Source organism: Monodelphis domestica, chromosome 8, assembly GCF_027887165.1.
Source record: "Monodelphis domestica isolate mMonDom1 chromosome 8, mMonDom1.pri, whole genome shotgun sequence".
NCBI lineage: Eukaryota > Metazoa > Chordata > Mammalia > Didelphimorphia > Didelphidae > Monodelphis > Monodelphis domestica.
Genome location: NC_077234.1, coordinates 8,538,920 through 8,559,345, shown reverse-complemented (window position 1 = coordinate 8,559,345; position 20,426 = coordinate 8,538,920). Strand labels below are relative to the sequence as shown.

Here is a 20,426-nt window from a genome sequence, read left to right as displayed (position 1 = left end):
GGGCAGATCACTTCATCCTGTTTGCCTCAGTTTACTTATCTGCAAAATGAATAGAAGGAAATGACAAACCACTTTAGAGTCTTTGCCAAGAAAACTTCAAATGAAATCATGGAAAGTTGGACATGACTAAAACGACTGAACAAGAGACAACAGGAACTGAATTCCTGTTAAGAGAGGCTTGATAGACCCACAGATTCAAAGAATTAAATTCAAGGAATCCCAGAATCATCAGAATTAAGAGTTCATATGGGCCTCTAATGGTATCTAGTCCAACCTATCTATAAAAGAATCTCTACCATAACATCCAAAACAAGTGATTCTCCCAAGAAAGAGGAACTCATTCACCACTTGTTAAGAAAGTCCATCCCACTTTGGGGCAACTCTGATTGTTTAAAAAACAACAACAACAACAACAAACTTCTTGATTTTTTTCCCCCTGAAATTGCTCTTGGTTTTACCTTCCGAGGCCAAGCAGGACAAGACAAATACCTCCACCAAATAACAGATCTTCAAAACTCAGCTACTACACTGTACTTTTCTCCATGCTAAAACATTCAAGTTCTTTCCTTTCATGCCCATATGTCCTAGAATTAAGGACTCTGACCATCCTTCTTGATCACAAAAGGGCATAGTTCCCAGACCCGAATGTGATCCCGAGTAAGGTCTGGAAAGGGCAGAATGCAGTGTTTGTTTTTTAATTTTTCTGCTGACCAAGACTACATGGATATTTTGGGCCACCACATTGCACTAAACCACCCAGGTCTATTTTTTTAAATTGCTATCTATTCCTTCAGCAAATTATATTTGTGAATATGATGTTTTTGCTATTATTTTGTTTTGAATTGAAAACTTTTCACTTATCCACATTTAACTTCAATTTATTTAATTCAGCCTAATGCTATAGCTAATTTCCTTATTTCTTATCTTTACCATTTGGTTTTGAATCATTTGAAAACTGAATGATTACTTCATCCATGCCTTTATCCAAGTCATTGAGAAAAATTGTAAACTATACTAGGACAAGTACACATCCCTGCAACCCTCCTAACTCATAGAAACTGAATCATTAATAATTGGTTTTAAATAAAGGAAAAGGGTCTACCTGAACAACAAAAAAATTTTGGCAGCTCTTTTTGTAGTGACAAAGTCTTGGAAACTGAGGTAGTATCCATCACTTCAGGAATGGATGAACAAGTGGTACATAATTGTAATGGAATACTCTATGAGAAATGATGAACAGGATGAGTTCAGAAAAGACTTATATGAACTTCCATAAAGTGATATGAAAAGAACCAGAACAATGTATATTGTAATAAATATTATACTATGGTCAACTAAACTATTATTAACAAAGTAATTACTCAAGATATCTACAAGGGACTCATGAAGACATATGCTATCCACAGTCAAAGAATGTTCTGTGAAAGTCCAGTTTCAGATCAGAGAATGCCATCTTCCACTTTATTTCATTCATGATTTTTAAAAATTATATATATGATAAGTGTCTTCTTTGATGGCATTAGCAACATGGAAATGTGTATTGCATGAAAGCACTGGTATAACCTATATCATACTATTTACCACCTTGGGGAGGGGGATAAGGGAAGAAGGGAAAAAATCTAAACACTAAAATGTCATAAAACAATTGTCAAAATTGCTTCTACATGTACATAATACATACATACATACATACATATATATATATACATATATATATATATATGAATTAATTTTGGAGTCTGGTGATCTCACCAATTTTGTATCATCTCATTATATTATAATCTAATCTACATTTCTCCATTTTTTCATAAATGATTCTTTATTAGATTTGCTAAAATTAAGGCTAACTCTCTTCCTAGTATTCTAATCATGTACTAATTTAGTAATTTTAAGAAAGTAAATGAGGTTCATTCTAGATGAAGTTGGTATTATGACTAGTTGTAACCACTGTTTCCTTTTCTAGATTCTTGCCTACCATCTCTCTAATGTTATGCTATTTTCCCCTCCACCCCCTCCACCTAGGAACCCCATCCAACTTCATGAATTGCAGTTTCCTACTTCTTTTCCCAGAGAATAATTCAGTTACATTTTCAGTGACCTGTAACTCTACATGGAAAAGATATTAAGTCTTAGGAGGTTGTGGATAGAGTATGAACTCATGTTATGGACATTGTTGTTCCAAAATCCATAGGAATATTAGAGTGTGTGGAGAGCATCAGTTAAACCCAAAGGGAATCCTAGAGGTCATCTAGTGAAGTTCCTTAATTTTCTAGATGAACAGTCTTGGAGAGGGGAAGCATCTTGCTCAGGGTCAAATAAATACTAAGTGGGAGAGTTAGAAATAGATCTGCTTACCTCTAATAGCAGTGTAGTTTTCTAAAGCAAATATCATGATTAATCTCATTCTACTCTATATCCCACTACCTTCACAAGCCATTAATTGAACCCCAAAGATTTTAGTTTCTCTCTCTCTTTTTTTTTTAACCCTTACCTTCCATCTTGGAGTCAATACTGTGTATTGGCTCCAAGGCAGAAGAGTGGTAAGGGCTAGGCCATGTGGGTCAAGTGACTTGCCCAGGGTCACACAGCTGGGAAGTGTCTGAGGCCAGATTTGAACCTAGCACCTCCCATCTCTAGGCCTGGCTCTCAATCCACTGAGCCACCCAGCTGCCCCTGGTTTCTCTCTTTTGAAATTATGTTGTATTTATTCTATATGTACTACTATGTGACTGTGTGTTTTTTTTAATAGAATGTAAACTCCATAAGGAAAGAAAAAAGTTGCAATGTTCTCTTCTTGTGCCCAATGTCTCATGCCATAATTTAATTAGTGACTATGTAGTTGTACCGTGTAGACTATATCTGTATTTCTTATTTTTGTTTAATAAGTTTTTTTATTTACTAATTATTTACATACCCAATATTTCCTCCCTCCTCTAGAGAGCCATTCCACATAACTAATAATACTTAAAAAGACAAAAAAATAAGATGGAAAAACATGACAACCAATTCATGCATTGAAAAAATCCCCTAAACATATATAATGTAAAATAACCCTGGATTTCCCAGTTTTGAAGGGTGGTGTTGGGAATTTGATCTCATCTATTCATTTGAATCATGATTAAAGTTTATAATTTCTAATATTCACATTTTGATTTTTTTCTCCTTTGTTATGTGGTCATTCTTTCCATTTACATTGTAATCATTAGGCATATTATTTCCAAAGCTCTGCTTCCTTCTGCTTGAGAACTGCATCAGTTCATGTAGAAATTCCTGTGCTTCTCTTATTCAACAGATGCATCATTTCTTCCAACATAGCAGTAGTCCATTCCATTTATGTACCACAATCTTTTTAGCCATCCTCCAATCAATGGGCATCTACTTTGTTTCTAATTCCTTTCTATTTCAAAAAGTACTGCTTTAAATGATTTGGAACCTGAGCAGAAGTTCTTCTTAAAGATGGCTTCCTTGAGATATTAGCCCAGCAATGGCATCTCTAGTTTAAATGGTATGGAAGTTTAAATTAATCCATTGTCATAATTCCAAATTGCCTTCCAAAATGGCTGTACTATTTCACAGCTCTACAACAATGTACCTGTTGACTTATCCCAAACCCCTCCAACATTGACTCTTACCATTTAGCATATTTTTGGATAGTTTGCAGTGAATGACAAGAAGTCCTGGGATGCTTTGGATTTGGATTTTTCTGATTTTTAATCATTTGAAGCACTCTTTCAGGGGTTTGTCAATATTCTTCAGTATCGAATGAATGTAATCTGTTCTGGGTGATGCATTTTAAGTTAGAACTCAAAGAAACTGACACATAACCATGAGATGACAATTAAGATAGTCAGGGCTAGGATCATAGGAATGAATCAAATTGCATGTATTACCTTTATGTCACTGATTATAAACCAAATGATTTAATTATTCTTAGGTACATAACTTATTATTTTGGAAACAGTTATGCATAATTAGTAAAAATTAGTAAAATTAGTAAAAAATTAGTAAAAAAATTAGTAAAAAAAATAATAGTAAAAAAAATTAGTAAAAAAAATATTAGATAACCATTTTAATATTCTAATATTAACCACAGCAGGTTATGGATATAGTGGATATACTGTGAGATATTAGAATATTCTAGTTACCAATAAAATTAAGAGCTTCTGTTAACAATTTTCTAATGTTAAATATACAACCTGACTAAATTCTAATTCCTGATAATATATGAGAAACAGTCATTGACTTAATCATAGAAATTAGAAATGCATTTCGAAGAGAAGATGCTATTTATTTTTGTGAAGGATTTACATTCATTCTAGGTCCTCAGAGTTAAATAGCCAAGCCCAGAGAGACACTTTTGTTTTATCTCTCAGTTTCCTCCCAGATTCAATACAATGAGTTAAGTGTGATTGTCTGTCCATAATTTGTAGCATCACCTTGAGATAGCTGGAGATTTTATCCTGATTATATGCAGTCTCATATTTGCTGTTCATGTTACTTTCACACTGCAGAGATGAATGGTGTTTGTGACTTACCTTAAACCTTATATTTTAGAGGTTGTGGCACTTTTAAAAAGGCTCCCTGATCTTTGTAAATCCTTCTGTCCAGATAAGACATCTTAATGAATGCTAAATCAGCAGAAGAACAAGGGCAAGTGAGGGCTATGTTTCTTGAACCTTTTATTGGAGTTTATTAACCGTCTTAGCAAATATTTCTTTAACTTTAGTAACACATTGGGAACATTTGGTTTTGTTAATCACTTATGTTAATTAGCTGTCAAAAGCCTATACAGCAAACTGTGAACATCTCAGATGAGGTCTTTCATTACAGGCTGGCTGTGATGAGACCTCCAACATATATACATATACATGTATATATCTATTGTTTCACACAACCAAATAAAGTTGGACATTCACCTCAGAGCTTTGGCCCAGATTTATTTAGTTCTTTACACATATAAATAGAATAATAATTGAAGCAGCTAAGTATGCTTAGTTTTTAAAAGACAATATGTGTATGGGAATGGGCATAATAATTCTCCTCAAGATTTTGAAGGACATTTTTGGACGAATGTTGAAAAATTGGAGGCTGTCTAGGGATGGGTAATCCTCTACGCATATTGGTTGAAAGAACTGAGAATGTTCATCCTCAGTAGATAAGCCTTAGGGGATGACATGCTAGTTGACTTAAATTATTTGGAAATCTGTTCTGTAGATGCCTTTTTTCAGTTTGTTCTCAGGAGGCAGAATATGGAGCAAATGGGGAAAATGAACAGAGGAAGATTTTGTCTTGATGTTAGGAAATGATTTCTAACAGTCCTATCAAAAAGTAGAATAGTCTGTGTAGTAAGCAGTAAATTCAACATCACAGGAGTCTTCCAATGAAGACTGTGTAAACACTTGTCAAAGATATTGAAGATGGGATTCCTTTACAATAGTGGACCTAAATGCTAATTCTCCTCGAGCATCCCACTGTGATGACTTGCTAATCCCTTTCCAGGAGAGCAGCTTATCCACCTTTGATGCCTACTTTTCAGCCCACTCTCATACTCCAGTAAACTGATCTCAGAATATGGGTTAAACCAGGTGAAGGTAAATGACAAGTTCTCAGACTCATCAATGAGTTAGGCGGGTGCATAGCTCAAGAATGTGAAGACTTCTCTTGGCAGAATGGGAAGATAAGAACAATTTATTCCAACAGCCATGGAGGTGGCTGAAGTAGGCACTGTGGGAAAGAGCTTGATCACATGTTGAAGACAGCGAAGTCATCCTTCGTGTCCTTGGCCACTTTCAGTCATCCTGACTTTTGTCTTGCCACTGGACTTAGATCACTCTGAAAGTGAGAATGAGGCTCATAACTTTGTGCAAATCTGCCTCACTTAAATGGAATTCAAGTGAGAGTCAATGCATCATTCCATGATGTCAGTGGTCCTCTTTGAAAATGAAGAGTGAACAACAGACCTAAATGACTTTTGAGTTCCCTTCCAGCTCACAGATTTCATGGTTTTCTGATTCACAGTTGTAGGAGGAAAGTAAGCTATCCTTATGTGGGCTAGCTTCATGAGGAATATATATGTGGAAGAGTGGAAGTTACAGGAAAGGCTACTTAAGGAACATTTAATTATTTAAATAATAAAATGGAGAACGTTTAGCTTTCAGAGATAGCCTTAAATATCATTTCTTTTTGAGTTAGGGAGGCTCCTGTCACTAGACTACAGAAGAAAAGACAGGAGAGTAGAAAGAGTACTGTCACAGGAATAAGACTTGAGTTCAAGGTCTACCTCCAACAGAGACTAACTGTATGACCTTCGGCAAGTCACATAAACTATTTCTACCCACAGGCAACTTCCTAACACTTGAAGTTGCAAATAAGTTGTCTGTCTACATCAGAGGTTGGGTCTCCCCAAATGATAAAATCAGAGGTCCTCACCAAAGTTTCTGTTGATATCTATCTCTTTATATCTAGAGCTAACCATATTTGTCTACATTTTTCTCTATCTAAACATATCCAGGCATCTCCATCTCTTTGTCCTTTTAGAAATGAATCTCCCTTTGTTTTTTTTTTCTTTTATGACTACTTCACTGGTCTAAATTCTCAGCAATCCAAAAGATGAATTGAAAAGCTTTCATCATTGAGAGGCAGCACTTTAAGTACAGTGACCTTACAGGCTATAACTGAGAACAGGAGGAATATTAATTTTGGCTTCTAAAGAGGCAGCTTTTCATAACTTTATTGGAAAGACATCTTGTTCTTTGCTGGATGAATTGTGTGTCTGAGCTTAAGAGCCCTCAGTAGGATCCTGAGGGCTTTCAGGGATGTCATTGGCAAGGTTGACTCAGACTCCCAAAAAAGAGCCTTTAAAACTCAGGGTCCGAATGGGCTCTGAATTATCAGCACAATGGGAGCTTTCATCAGCGAGACTTCACCTTTCCCAATCTAGATCTGGCTACAGAAGAGGAGAGACAGGTGAAACCCTCCTCCTCAAGTAGGTGACTGATTCCTTAGATCTGATATTTTTGCCAGAACATTGGGGTTTTTGACAAATAAAAACCATCTTGCCAAGTATGACTGCTAAATTCCATTGTTTCAAAATCCATTGTTTCAAAAAAGGAACAATCTGTATGTACCAGGATTAACTTATAGTTCTTTAACAAAAAATAACATTCTTCCATCATTTGATATTTCTAGTGCCCTAAGGGAAATTTCCAATTTCTTAATTAGAATCAGGCAGTTGGGTTTTGGGCAAAGTTAACATGGGCCTAGTATGTTCATGGTGGACTGAAGCATGGTGTATCCTTAGCCTATCCTTTCTGTCTGTTAAAATGATGATAAAACCATTCCTTTGTTACTTGATTGGTCCTGCGATGGCAGGACTATAGCCTATATACTATAGCCTGTCTCTGATAGAAAAAGAGATACTTAAAAAGTCATATTGATGGCTTACTATTACCAAAAAAACAAAAGAAAAACAGAAACAAAACCCAAACCTGATATTCCCCATGATTGTTCAACTCATTCCATAAGTCAGTGGTGCCCTCCCTTGAAACAAGTGCAATCTAATAGAACAAACCAAGACATTGTTCATGACTGACAATGTAGACTTGATTCTGCCCCCTTACCCCACCACCTCCCTGCCAAGAGGAAGAAGCCATGTTTTACATCTGTCCTCTAGACATCGTTGTATTGAGCAGATTTCTGAAAGTCTTTCAATGTCATTCTCCACACATTATTTTGGTCATTCCCCAAAAGGTTCTCTGGACACCTTCCTCTGACCCATTTTATGCAGATCTTCTGAATTCTTTGTATTTTTCTCATTTCTGCCTTCTGGCCTCAATAGGTTTCCTTCAGGTCTCAGCTGAAATTCTGCCTTCCACAAGAAGCTATGCCTGATTCCTTTTAATGTTGGCGTCTTCCCACTGGAGAAGATCATGGCCAGTGAATACTGTATTTACTTTATTTGCATACAGTTGTTCACATCGGTCCTCTACCAATAAATGCCAGATCTTTGAGGTCAAGGAACTAAGTTTGTCTTTCTTTATATTCCCAGAAATTCACAGAGTTCCTGGGACATAATTAAAGCTTGATCACTTGAATATTTCCTTCAGGGCAATAATATTCTGCTACATTGATATTCGGCCATTTGTTTAATCTATAGCTTATACATGTGTATATATAATGTACACATACACACAAATATTCCTTACATGTTACTCCTTTCCCCATGGAGGCTTTACTAAGTTGTGGAATGGTATAAGAAATCAATTTGAGAATTTGGTGGGGCGAGTCCTTTGGAAGCTTCAGACAACAGGTGAAAGCCAGCAGACAACACAGATAAAGTTTAGAAACTCACAAATGAATATACATGTAATATGTATGTATAATCTCATACAATCAAAGTATTTTATCTTTGAATAACATAAATATGTCTAATTTCTTTTTAAAAGTTAAAATAAGTTAAAAGGTTAAATTTTCAAAAAAGAACACAAAAGGCAAAACATTTCATGCTTATTTTCCTGATCATGGTGGTACGGTGCATCTAATCCCCAATATGTGGAAAGGATACATGCACATTCTCTTATTCTATGTGGCATCTAGGTGGAACTCCAAGAGGCAGAAAGGCTCATCGTCTTACATTCAAATCTGATCTTAGACACTTACTGGCTGTATGACCATGGGTAAGTCACTTTAACCCTGTTTACCTCATTTGTGAAATGAGCTGGAGAAGGAAATGGTAAAGCACTCCAGTATCTTTGCCAAAAAACCCTCAAATGAGGTCATGAAGAATCACACTTAATGGAAACACGACTGAAAGGCAAGGGTTCATTGTTAAGGAGCTTTGTCTGTGCCTGTTAGTGACTCTTCTAGTAGAATTCTTTTTTTATTTTTTTTAGTATAATTCTAAGTTAAAAAAAATTAAAGTCTCATAGGAAAGAGTTCATGTCCCCTAAATCCACCTTAGATTTCTCATTGTGGTACAGAGTTCCTCTGAGTTCTTTAGGATCCCAGAATTGGTACCTATGCTCAGACAAATCATACCAAGCAAGAAAGGCGTCATAGATGTGGCTAGCGGGTGATTATATTTTTATAACCCAGTTGAGTCTGGCTACATTCATCTCTATGTTAGATATGGGGTTATAGAGATAGATACAGTTTTTTATGCCCCAAATATTTATTAACTATCTTTCATGGCACAGACTTTACAGAGGCAGTCTGTGTGCGTATGTGTGTGTTCCTGTTTAGAGTCTCATAGTTCATGTGTATTTGATAGGTGAAACTTAAAAAATGAACCTTCCTCACTCCAAGCTGAACATTTGGATAGTAATATTGAAAATAACCTTTGTACGAAATGTCAAAAAGTGGAAGAAAGGAAGGGAAAAGCAAATCGTTACAGATCATTTTCTAAAGCAAATCATCATCACTGACACAACTAGGAAGCGTAGACACTGAAAGATGCTACTTAGTAATTATTGTTTGGTGGCAAAAACAAAATAAGCTTAATATGTGCCTAGAGAGAGTCTGGAAGACTGATTAGCCAACGAGATGGGGAAAGGATGTGTGGTGTGTGACAATGATCCCATTATTGAAACCACTGATTACTGGAGAATTGAGAAAACTTACAGGACGTCAAATCTCCAGCTGAGAGGTTTCACAGATCTGGTTGGAAGTGTTCAAAGCTCCCTGTGATTCCCATGTTTGCCACTCAACATGTGGAAGAAATGTGCTTCTCATGCCTTGTACTACTACTTGGAGCTAATGTTCACGATAAAGATTTGGAGAAGACAAGCTCTCCAAGTGCTAGGAAATGAAACTCCCCCAAGATCAATGGGATTTTTTCAGTGTTATTTTAACTCACAATGTATGCAAGAAATGGAAAGTATTTTAGACTTGGAAATCGAGAATGGATAATGTCTATATTAGATGTGATGGGAAAAGAGAGTTATATGATGATCCCTTTAAGTGGGGCAACTAGATAGTGCAGTAGATAGGGTACTGGGCTTGGCATAAAGAAGACATGAATTCAAATCCTACCTTATATACTTATTGACTGTAACCCTCAGGAAGCTATTCAGACTTTCTATGACTCAGTTTTTTTTTAAAAAATCTGTAAAAAGACATACCTGGACTCAATGATTCTTAAAGCCCTTTCCAGCTCTAATTCTATAAGTCTGTAGTGGATGATAATGCCTTGTCTTTGTTGTCAGAGACTGAAAACTTAATATTTATTGACATAGAGAAGGAAAGATTGGTCCCCAGTTGTCCAAACTGGACTGGGTTAGACCTTTAGAAAGAAATTAGATTAAATTCTACAGATGTCTCCTTATAGACAATCAGCTCGGTCTTTCACTGATATTGACATTGATTTCCTTCATCTTACATCTCAGTTTCCTGCTTTAGTGAGGAATGAGGCCTGGACTCTTGGTTTTATTAGTTTAAAAAGTTCCCCAGTGATGAAAACCTTTCTAACAATGAAGGCTGGCACGTTCTCTGAAACCTGGACTTAACAAAAATGCCTCAAACACTGAGAAGTTAAGTGATTTATTGAGGGTCACATTGCCGCGATGTTTCACAAATGAGACCTGAATCTAGGTCTTTCTACCTTCAAGGTTAGCTTTCTATCTATTTCACCAGGCTATTTCCAATTAGTCAGTCTGATTCTTCGGAATGGCATGTGTCAAGAGCTGTGGAAGAGCAGAGGCAGAACATCAGTCAAACCAGACAGGATACTCAGTATGTATTTCATTACCAGTCCTGAATAAGAGAAGATTTCCCATGCTTTTTGAACTTTTTTTATTTCCAGTTGCCAATTCAGGGGAGTTTTGGTCATATTACAATATCTCAAGTGGAGATAACCTGAACAACTGGCTAGTCCAACCAAAACATGAAACAGAATTACTTCAGGGCAGCTAGGTGGCTCAGTGAATAGAAAGACAGATCTAGAGTTGGGAGGTCCTGAGTTCAAATCTGGTCTTAGGCACTTCCTAGTTGGGCAAGTCACTTAATCTCTGTCTGTTGCCTAGCCCTTGCCACTTTTCTGCCTTGGAACCAATACTTAATATTGGTTATAAAAGAGAAAGTTAAGATTTTTTTTATTTTATTTAATTAGATGTTTTAGAATATTTTCCCATGGTTATAAGACTCATGTTCTTTCCCTCTCCTCCCTCCAACCCCCTCCTGTATCTGACATGCAATTCCACTGGTATTTGTTTTTTTTTTTTTAAGATTCCCTCTATCAAGTTTGAGACATAGTCATCCCACCTTTGTTTAGAGATCTTCAACAAGGAGTCCATTCATTCCATAAGAAGTGCATTCCACTTAAGAATAGCTTTAATGACCAACAAATTCTAACTTTCTTCTATAGCAGGCTGCAATTTGCTGCTTTGCAGTTTCCTGCCATTGATTTCCTCCTAATCATATAAAATGGATTTATTTCTTCCACTTTTCTTGCCTCAACATATCTTTTGAATCTGTTTCCTTCTTTCTACCCTATTGCTGCCATTCTAATTCACTCTCCAAGCATTTCTTAGCAGAACTTGTCATTTGACTGTTGATAGTACCTCCATTCTGTCATACATCCTTAAATTATTGGGAATTCATCCTCATTTTATTCCTTGGCTACACAAAGGCTTTCAGGAAATCCTTTAATTATATTTACTTACAAGATGGAAAACACATTTTCACATCCGGGCATTCAAAGCCCTCCGTGGTCTGACTCCAACTTATCTTTGGAGTCTTATTTCATGCTCTTTTTGTGTTTTCTTTTTGTCATAGAATAATATATTGGCTTTTCTCCAGTATTAAGTAAAAACAATTCTAACCACCTTTTTAAAGTTATGAGTTCCAAATTTTCTACCATCTTCCTACCCCACCTCCTTCATTTTCTGCTACTCCTTCCCCTCTCTGAGATGGTAAGCAATCTGATATACACTTTACATGTGCAATCATGTAAGATGTTTTTCTGTTAGTCATTTTGTGGAAGAGATCTCAAGCCAAAAAAGGAAAAGAAGAAGAAAGAAAAGTGAAATATATTTCTTTGGTCTGTGTCCAAAAGGAAAATAAAATCAGAATGCATTTTTATCATAAGTCTTTGGGATTGTCTTGGATCACTATAATACTGAGAATAACTAGGTCATTCACAGATGTTCATCAAAAATATTGCTGCTATCATTTACAATGTTCTTCTGGTTCTGCTCACTTCATTTTGCATCAGTTCATCTAAGTTTTTCCAGGTTTTTCACAAGATAATCCTGCTCATGATTTCTTATAACAAAGTAGTATTCTATCACAATCATATACTACAACTTATGCAGCCATTCTCCAGTTGATCAACAGCTTCTCAATTTCTAGTTATTTGCTCCTTATTTCTTATAACTCAATCATAGTCCATTGCAATAATATACTATAACTTGTTCAACAGTTCTCCAATTGATCAACAACCCCCCAATATTCAACTCTTTCCTACCACCAAAAGAGCTGCAATAATTAATTCTGTACAAACAAGGCATTTTCCTTTTGTCCCAGACACCTTGAACTAGATTATTTCTGTATTCAACTTTGTCTTGTTCTAGCTCTTTGGACAGTGTCTGAGATGGACCATCTCTACAATTTATAGATGAAATTCTTCTATTCCTCCCATATCACATTCAGGGACTACCTCCTACTTAATAGCCCTCCTTGATCACCCTCCTTCAATTGCTATTGCCCTACCTCTAACTACTTTGTTCTTAATTTCCTTATACTGATTTTTGTATTGATTCTTTATATGTTGGTATAAGTCTATTTATCTCTTCCAAAATAATATGAATTCCCTGTGTGCAGGGATTGTTTCATTTAATTTTTTTTCATATTCCCATTGCCTATTTAGCACATAATCAATGCTTGATAAATGTTGGGTGGATTGATTGTGGAGAGGTAGTTTGGTTTGGTGGACTGTGTGTTGCCCTTGAAGTCAAGAAGACCTTGATTCAAATCTTGCCTCAGTTCTATGAGCCTTTGCAAGGCATATAATCAAACAAGGAACTTTTTGTAAGAACTAACTATATTCTGGAACCTTTGTTAAATACTGTGGCAAAGGCCAAAGTAATCCCTCTTGAGCAATTCATAGTCCTAATGGGGAGACAGCATGGAAATAACTATGTACAAAGAAAGGCATGTAGCAGATAAACTGGAGACAATATAGCAGAGAGAAGACACTAAAATGAAGGAGAATGGGAAAGGGGTTCATAGAAAAGGTGACATTTAGGAAGCCAGAGATGTCAGGAGGTAGAGATGAAGGGAGAACATTCCAGGTATGGAAGCCAGCTAGAGAAAATGTGTTTCTTTATGCCTCTGTTTTGCTCCAGAGGTTGGAACTATAGAGCACGGACTGAAAGCACGGCATGGTAAATTGAAAAGAATGCTGAAATAAGTGAGTGCCAGAGGATTTGGGACTGAATTCTGTCTGTTGTGCTTACTGTATATATGACCGTGGGCATTTCACTTTCCTTCTCCTGGGCCACATTCTCTAAATCTGTCAAATGAAGAAGTCTGATTCGATATCTTCTGAATCTCCTTGTGACACCTTGTAGTTGTATGACCCTGGGCAAGTTGCTTAACCCCTTTAACTCAGTTTCCTCATTTTATAAAATGAGATGGAGAAGGATATGGCAACCTCTCATGCTTTTTTGCCAGGAAAACCTCAAAATGGGTCACAAAGAATCAGACGTGAATGAAAGACCAGTGAACAACAAACCATTGCCAAAGTATTAAGAACTCAGGTAGCTGAGAGACTAATGGAGAATGGAGATAAGTAGCAAAAATGGGGAATGGCAGATGAGCAGCACAATTATTGATGACTATTTCAGAAATATTCAAAGAATCAAAAGTCACTATGATTTCCCTCCCTAAAAAAATCCCCTCTGGGCCACCCCTGCCCTAGATTTGTTGACTTGTCCATTAGAAAGAAAGCTCCTTGAAGGCAGGGATTCTTTTATTTCTTTGTATTTCTTAGTATCTTCAGCACCTATCATAGAGCTTTGCCTAGAGAAAGATTTGATAAGTTCATTTTCATTCATCCTTCATTCTATTCATTCATTCATTCATGTGTATTGGCTATATTAGCTGGAATTTTTCATCTTAAGAGGAAAAGCTCTAGCCAGGTGCTTGACCGCTATCTTCAAGTATCTAAAGAAGTGTTACTGGGCAAGACGGCAATACTTGTCCTGCTTGACTTGGGAAGCCAAGCCTGGGAACAATGGATAGCGGTTGCCAAGAGGCAAATTTAGGTTTGGTCCAAGGTGGATGTTCTGTCACGTTTGACTCTTCACGAACCTATTTGTTTTGTTTCATTTTTTTTTTTTGCAAAAATACTGAAGTAGTTTGCATTTCTTTCTCCTGATCATTTTTTCAAATGAGGAAACTGAGGTCAACGGGGGTAAGTGAATTGACCAGTCACACAGCTACTGACTGAGGACAGATCTGACCAGATTTGTACTTAGGCAGTCCAGTGCTCTATCTAGTTCCCCAGGAGGTGAGGCTGCTTAACTATAAGAATGTTCCAAAGGGGACTATGCTGACTCCTCTGGGAAATACTTCTCCCTCAGGGGCTCTAAGGTAAGGGCTTACATGAATGCTAATGAGGAGAATTAGAAGAAGAATCTAAGCCCAATGCATCTTGGGCTGGCTGGCCTCTCATTCCTCTTCCTCCTCAGACACTTAGGGATGCACCTGCAGCAGGTCTTTGGAAATCACCCACCACAAAGTCATAGAGGATGGGAAGGCAGGAGAAGGCTGTCTCCTGCACCAATCAGAGGAGAGGAAGTTCTTCTGTAACAGATCATGGATCCCTCCAAGGGAAGGATTCAAAGTCATCCACTGGAGCAAAACCAGAATTGTTTCCTTTTCTTAGAATTTTACTTTCATTTTCCTACTCGTGTGTGTGTGTGTGTGTGTGTGTGTGTGTGTGTGTGTGTGTGTGTGTGTGTGTGTGTGTGAGTGTGAGCGTACCTGCAGTAAAACCTTTTCTGTACCCTAAATATCTGCCTCTTTGCTGAGCAGGGGGCAGAGCCTCAGTCATTGGGAAGCAGAAGGCATGGGCAAAGAGCTTCTGCTCTCCCAGAGCCCAGCTGTTTCCTGGTGGTATGGATGCAGACTGAAATCCTTTGAACCTGTGAGTTGTCCTGGCAACTCTGCTGGTTCCATCTCTTGACATGGGTCAGGAAAAAAAGGGAGAACTTGAGTGAGGAGGAAGAATGGCCAGCTTGGGTCGGGAACGCACAGTCCCGTCTGCTGGCAGCAGGAATGCTGTGGGGGCTGAGCCATGAATACTTTGTCAGCTCCTCGCCAAGCGCCCCTTCCCCCCTCTCCTGCCAGGGCTGGCCAAGCTGCCAAGCCTGGGGAATGCAGGAAGTCCTGGGTCAGGGTGACCCAAGTGGCTGGTGCCAGATCTAATAGGTCCTGGAGTTTCTCCAGGGTCACATGGACGATGGAGCAAGAGGAGACAGAAGCTGCTCCCGTGCTAACAGGAGATTTTGGACTCAGTTGCACCTCCTTGGGCTATGGGAAGGGTTGGAGGTTGGGGGTGGGATGCTTCAGAGGGGAGCAGAAGAGCTCTGGGCCCTTTGCTTGGCCTTCACCCAAACCTTCCCCTTCAGGAATCCGGAAGCAGAACTTTCAGCATTATGGCCAAGGAGTTTGGGGGAAGGTTCTCATTTCCTTGTGGGGATTGATTTAAAGACTTTCTGGCCCGAGTGGCGGAGGAGGGAGATTTCTTGTTCTCAGGGCTACCGGCTTTAGAGGTCTCTGGAGACAGATGGAGGCTCGAGGGGGGGCCATTTGAGGTCATCAGAGGCCTCTTTCCACCCTCCAGCTTCTCTCTCCTTCTCCACCATCTCCCCACAAACCAACCACCTCCCCCCATAGGCACCCAGGGGCTCAAATGCAAATGCAGACACACGCAGATTGGATCCCTGATCCATGCTCACCCTCACTTGCCAGGGAGGAGCCTGTTAGCCCAGGTATCAGGGTTGGGGAAGAAGCCAGCGTGGAGGGAGACATGGTGAGGAGTGGCCCAGGGAGGAAGGCTTCCCGGGACAGATGGGGAATAGTCGGCAGCTGGTACAATGGAGAAGGATTAAGGTCCAGAGTAGGAAAACATGGCCCAGCCTGAGAGGTGAGAGGGAGTGGAGGTCTGAGGGGGGGAAGAGGGAGTGGGGGTCTGAGGGGGGGGTGAGAGGGAGTGGGGGTCTGAGGGGGGGGTCCGCTTCCTGTCCTGATGCCCAGCACGGCGCCTGGCCCAGAGGAGACACAGAACAGGGCTGAGGGCCTGATGACTTAGGAATGCCTTCATCTCCCTGGTCTGCACTCCCAGCATTCCCATACGTGTCCATTCCTACCAGGAGGAGCCATCCAGAAGGCGTCCATGTCATCTTTTCTCAGCCTAAAAGCTCTCTATCCTGATCTCTGGCCTAGTGGGGAGGCTGTCCTGGAAAGAACTATAGTTGCCTCCTGATTTATGCTCCTTCCCTGTGACTTGGCCCAAGGAGCGCGGAATGGGGGGATCTGCCACGCTCCCTGTAAGGAGGGGACTGAAGTGGAAACAGCTGAGAACTCAGAGGCCAAGAAAAACCAAGACCCAGCTGGGAGAGGTCAGGCTCGCCGTGGACTCTGACCAGAGCTCTGAAAGGAGGTCAGCCCATGACTAAGGAGGCCCAATTCTGGGGCAGAGAGAGAGAGGAAGATAACTTTGGAGGAAGGAGGGAGGGATGGAGGGGAGGAGGGAGGAGGGATGGAGGGAGGAAGGAGGAAAGGATGGAGGGAGGAGGGAGGAAAGGATGGAGGGATGGAGAGATGGAGAGAGGAAGAGGGATGGAGAGAGGAAGGGAGGAAGGAGAAGGGAGGGAGGAAGGAGGAAGGAGGAAGGGATGGAGGGATGGAGGGATGGAGGGAGGAGGGAGGAAGGGATGGAGGGAGGAGGAAGGAAAGAGGGAGGAGGGAGGAAAGAGGGAGGAGGGAGGAAGGGATGGAGGGATGGAGGGAGGAGGGAGGAAGGGATGGAGATATGGAGGGAGGAGGGAGGAAGGAAGGCACAAAAGCAGTTGCCACAGTTCTCACCTCAGGCTTGAAGCAAAGCCCTTCCTGCAATCTCTTTGTCAGTGTTCGAAGTCTCAGCCCTTTTCATGTAGTCGCCGCAGGGATCCCTGGGGTGCAGCGGGGAATGTGGAAGGGAGGCCTATTTGGTAGGGAAAATGGCTCCTTGACTCTACCTCTGGTAGGTGGTGGCTGGGCCGAGTGGTAAATAGACCCTAAAATGCTCCGCAGCTCTCTCACCCAGTCAGAGCTTTCCCGGCGGAAGCCCCGGAGAAGGCCTGTGGCCTCAGCAGCCAGCGCGCTTGGCTGGCTGGAGCTCCTGCTCTTCTAGGGTTTAGAGGGCCGCGTGGAAGGCATGTTGGATAGTGTTTAACGGTAGCCCCAAAGAGGGGGAGAGCCCCGAGGCCGCCCTCCTGTTAACGAGGAGGGAGCCAAGGCCCAGGGCCAGGAAGGTCCTACAAGGAGGTGGGGACGGCGCACGATTGGAAATCGGCATTCTGCAGTCGTCGCCCCCTCCTTGACACACGGAGGAGAGGAGAGGCCAGGGTAACCTGGGTAACACGACTTGGTCTCAGAATGGGGGCTGGAACCCCTGTCCCCCTCCGTTGCTCCGTGGCATCTTTCACATCGACTTCTCTTCAAGCCATGCAGCACTCTGGAAACGAGCTGTGTGTGAGTGTGAATGGGGGGAGGGGCGCTTCTGTGACTCTAACCTTCTTCAGGCGAAGGCTCTCTTTATTGTTAGCTGCCTGAGAAGAGACATCGATAGTCTTCAGAGAGTGTGTAAAATCCCCAGTGCAGGAAGGTAAGACTTGGCCAAGGGTGCTTTATGCCCTGCTGGCATCGTGAAAGCAGACAGTTCAAAGACTGTGAATGTGAACTGATATGTTGACATTTGGTGCCTGTATTTAAAACAAACAAATCAGCAAACAAGCCTTACCATCCATCTTAGAATCAATAGGTGTATGGGCTCCAAGGCAGAGTGGAAAGGACGAGGCAATGAGGGTTAAGTGACCTGCTCAAATTTTCTGAGGCCAGATTGGAACTCAGGACCTCTTGTCTCTAGGCATGACTCTCAATCCACCGAGCCACGTAACTGCCCCCGGGAGCTTATGTTCTAGCATGGATATTTGGAATAAAGATTCACCCAATAACATAACTAAATCTGAAGCGATGGGGGCCAGTACTGGTAATCCACGAGAAGGTGATGTTTGACTTGTGTATTGGGCAAAGGAAGGTTGGGGAGAGGAACAATACATTGCAGGGATAATTGGCTGGTGCAAAGTCATCCGTATGGGAGGGATGGTAGAGCGTCATATGTCCTCCTTGGCAGGACTGTGAAGAGTGCTCGATGAGGGCTTCATCATGAGACAAGAAAGACAGGATGCATTCAAGTTCTCACAGACTTTCAAACCAAACAGGACTTTCTATTGCATCTTAGAGGCAACAGAGATTTCCTGGACTCGAGTAAGGAGGAGAACGACAGGATCAGGTTTCCTCTTATGGAAAATCACTTTGCCTGGTGTGCAGAGGATGCATCGAAAAGAGACAAAACCAGGGAGACTAATTAGAAATGTGTGGTGACTGGGGACATAACTAATGGGTTGGTCATGTTAGTGGACAGAACAGGCCATATGTGAGAGATGTTTGGGGGCAGAAACTACCAGCCTTTCCAAATGATTGTATAGGAGGATCAGGGAGATTTAGGAGTCAAGGACGGTACTGGATTTACAGAACCTAATTGACTAGAAAAATGGTAGGATACTTGAGAGAAACAGGGATGTTTGGTAGAAGGGAATGTTAGATGAGGTGTATAATTAAAGTCAATTTTGTCCACGCTGAGTGTGAGATGATTCCAGATGTATATCTAGATGGAAAAGCACAAATAGTTGGTGTTAGGAAACTTGAGATCAGAAGACAGACTAGATATTGCACTATGAGAGTCTTCTCCATAGATATGATGATTAAACCTTGGGGACTTTAAGAGTTCTTCGAGGGTACATAGAGAGAAGTAATGAGAGCAGATCATTGGGGGACTTTTATGGATAGGCAGTGTATGGAGTATTCTGGGAGGACTAGCCCATCTGGAGTGAAACCTTGTTGAAGGACTTTTTAGGATTCCTCATCCAGTTTAGTTGTCTTCCTTCACCTATTACCTATTGCTCTAAGAATCTATAGTACATGCAGTGATCTCACTTCAATCCAATTCATGATTGAGTCAAGATATTCCATATCATGGGGATTCTTCCAAAAAAGGAAAGATTAAAAACAGTTAGGGGGTTTAATATAGATGATGAGACCATAAAAGAGAATGGAAAGGACAATTTACTGAAGTAGGAGGAGAAAGAGAAGTGTGAGTTATGTCATAATTATGCAGAAGGGAAGGAAAATGTAGGAGGGGAGAATCATTTATATCACCTACTGCTGTGGAGAGTGTTGAAAACTGAAGGCTAAGGATTGAGAAAAGCTCATCAGATTCATAACTTTAGAGCTTATTGATAGGTTTTCAAGAATCAATTTCAGTTTTGTGATCAATGATCACTTGTCAGATAAGTTATGGATAAAAGTCTGTAGGTATATGTTGAACTAGTCATTATCCAAAGTCACTTTGGACCTCTTTTTGTGATTTTTTCCCCAATAGAATTCATTATTTCTTATCTGGATCATTTGGGAATTTGACCTTAAATTCTGAATATGTTGACTTCAATTTTCTTAGTGAAAATAAAATATGGCTATGAGGCAAAAATAAGAAATGGAAGGAATAAGCTTACTCAATGAGGAAAAAAACGATCACTCTTTGCAGATGATATGATGGTTTGCTTAGAGTACCCTAGAGATTCAACTAAAAAAAAACAGTCAATCTAATTTAAAAACTTGGCAAAATTGCAGGATATAAAATAAATCCATATGAATCATCAGCATTTCTACATATTACTAACAAAATCTGGCAGAAAGAGATTCCATTTAGAATAATTGAAGACAGTATAAAAAACTTAGAAGTCTGCATGTCAAGGCATACACAGGAACTATATAAATACAGTTATGTAAACAATTTTCACAGAAAAAATAAATCTAAAAGATTGGAGAAATATTAACTGTTCATGGGTAGGATGAACCAATATATCAATATGACAATCTATCTGAAATTATTTATTTATTCAGTGTCATTATAATCAAACTTGCATTTTTCAGTCATTTTTCAGTCGTGTCTAGCTCTTCATGATCCCATTTTGGGTTTTCTCAGCAAAGATACTGGAGTGGCTTGGCATTTCTTGAGCTCATTTTGCAAATGAGGAAAACTCAGACAAACAGGGTTAAATGACTTGCCAAGGGTCACATAGCTAGTAAGTGCCTGAGGCCAG

At 40.0% G+C, this 20,426-nt stretch overlaps 2 long non-coding RNA genes across 2 annotated transcripts in view; one reads left to right on the top strand and one right to left on the bottom strand.

Annotated features, from left to right (window-relative positions):
• Nucleotides 1–10,520: 10,520 nt before the first annotated feature.
• Nucleotides 10,521–17,870, bottom strand: LOC103103495 (uncharacterized). The gene is made up of 2 exons (XR_472171.3): nt 17,089–17,870; nt 10,521–10,679 (listed from the first exon to the last, which is right to left on the bottom strand). It is a non-coding gene; the product is annotated as an uncharacterized LOC103103495 (long non-coding RNA).
• LOC103103388 (uncharacterized) overlaps nt 17,100–20,426 on the top strand; it is a 58,208-nt gene continuing 54,881 nt past the window's right edge. The window contains exon 1 of the long non-coding RNA XR_472170.2: nt 17,100–17,736. This is a non-coding gene — a long non-coding RNA (uncharacterized LOC103103388). The remainder of the gene's footprint in view (nt 17,737–20,426) is intronic.